Source organism: Rana temporaria, chromosome 5 (genome assembly GCF_905171775.1).
Source record: "Rana temporaria chromosome 5, aRanTem1.1, whole genome shotgun sequence".
Classification (NCBI taxonomy): domain Eukaryota; kingdom Metazoa; phylum Chordata; class Amphibia; order Anura; family Ranidae; genus Rana; species Rana temporaria.
Genome location: NC_053493.1, coordinates 138,547,157 through 138,549,333, shown reverse-complemented (window position 1 = coordinate 138,549,333; position 2,177 = coordinate 138,547,157).

Genomic DNA, 2,177 nt, shown 5'->3' with positions numbered 1-2,177 from the left:
TAAAGCGGGGTTTCCATTCCGTTTTTCAATTTTTATAAATATGACCTTTCATTTTGCTTTCTTTCAATCTATACATTAGCGCTTACTACGTCTAAAAGTCCCGCCGTTCCGCCGAGTTATATTAAATAAATACCTTATATTTAGTTCTCCTCAGCGTTCCTGCGATTTCCCATTTTGCTTGTGGGCAATGTGAAACCCACAAGCAGTTGCTTCCTGGATTAGTTGGGGTGACGCAATGACGCGTCCAAACGAAAGAGCCGTCCCGCCCCAATCTCGCCGTCAATGACTTGGGTTGCCAAGTGTAAGCCGTTGTGATGGCAACAGATCAACAACAAGCCGGGACCGTACAGCATAGACAGTTTTGCTAAGGAGTCCCAAATGCTGTAGATGTAAGCCACGATGGAGTGAATGAAAATGCAGTCTCTTCGCTCCTTCTCCGGGTGAATAAACAAGGGGCTCTGCCAGGTTTGGAAATAGCGTCGAGATCACTTCCTGCCTAGCAATAACGAGATTCTCGTACAGGGGAGGTGCACGGCTAAATGACTCATCATTTCCCAGGAGCATTAGTGCTGTTAGGTGCTGAGGTAGCTGACGTCAAGATCCTAGGTGGATAGGAAGGCAGATTTCGTGGGACCGCATAGCAACAGGCATTTCAAGGTGGGTAAAAAAAAAAAAAATATTTTTTAGGTGTAATCTACAGTTTAAAGCTAAATTATTTTTTTGATGGAACCTCCACTTTAAGGCCCCGTACACACGGCCGAGGAACTCGACGTGCTTGGCACGTCGAGTTCCTCGTCGAGTTCTGGGATTAAGCCGCCGAGGAGCTCGGCGGGACGCCTTCTCCCATAGAACAACGAGAAAATAGAGAACATGTTCTCTATTTTCTCGCCGAGCTCCTCGGCGGCTCCATCGAGCCAAAACTGTACAGACGACAGAGTTTCTCGGCAGAATCCGGGTTTTGACCGAGTTTCTCGGTGAATTCTGCCGAGAAACTCTGTCGTGTGTACGGGGCCTAAGTGATTAAATGCACTTTTGATCTCTGAACTGTCTCTCTGCAAGCTCTACATGGGAGAATGACCATTACAATGTACAGTCTATGCAGTATATTCTATCTAAAGCGCAATACTTCATAAAACTATTTTTAATCCTACCCCTATCCATCCAGGGCATTGGGCTTTCACTTATTTGGAATCAATGCAATTAAATATGTAAACAGGATTTTTGAAACAAATGATCTGTTCCCATACTAATCCACTTCATTTATCCTTGAAAGCTGAGGGGTGGGAGAAGAAACTGCAGCAGCCAGCAAGTCTACTGGTCTGAGAATTGTGGATCCCTAAGCAACACAACACTTTCATTTCAGACCGATGAGAACAAACCGCACATCCTTGAAACATGTTTATTTCTTTATCTCAGTAACGGAAACAAATCTCCAAATTAAAATATTTTAATGTGGGAAATGTCTAATTGCATACTGTAAAATGTGTACACGTTCGACGTTGGTTAGAGTGAAAGGAACATGTCTAGCTAAATATCTCTATGTTCTTGAAGATTAGCAGTTCTACTCATTATGTAATAGAAAAAAAAAAAAAAAGGTTCTAACACTTTTGCTAATTGCAGGTCTCAGTGGAAACAATTTATTCTGATTTGATCATTACAAGTAGTGTAAGATATTGCAGTCAGTCAAATAGTATTTTACTTTGATTAAACATTTTAATAAATGATTCAGCTGCTGATTTTCAATATTCTAACAAATTAATTACTTTTCATGGCATATATATATATATATATATATATATATATATATATATATATATATACACACAGAGTATATATGTATATATATATATATATATATATATATATATATATATATACAGAGTGTATATGCCATGAAAAGTAATTAATTTGTTAGAATATTGAAAATACAGAGTATATATATATACAGAGTGTATATATATATATATATATATATATATATATGCACTTAGGCTGGTTTTCCCGCTTCCAATTCGCATGTCAAAAGATTGTGACCGGCTCTCAATGGAGACGGCTCACACATCTCCAGATCGGCTCTGGAGCAAATTGCATAGGAGTCCTGCGCATCTTGTGGTCCATTTCAAGTTCGAATTCAGCCAGAAATGCAGACCGAAATAGGGCCTGAAATGGTGAACAGG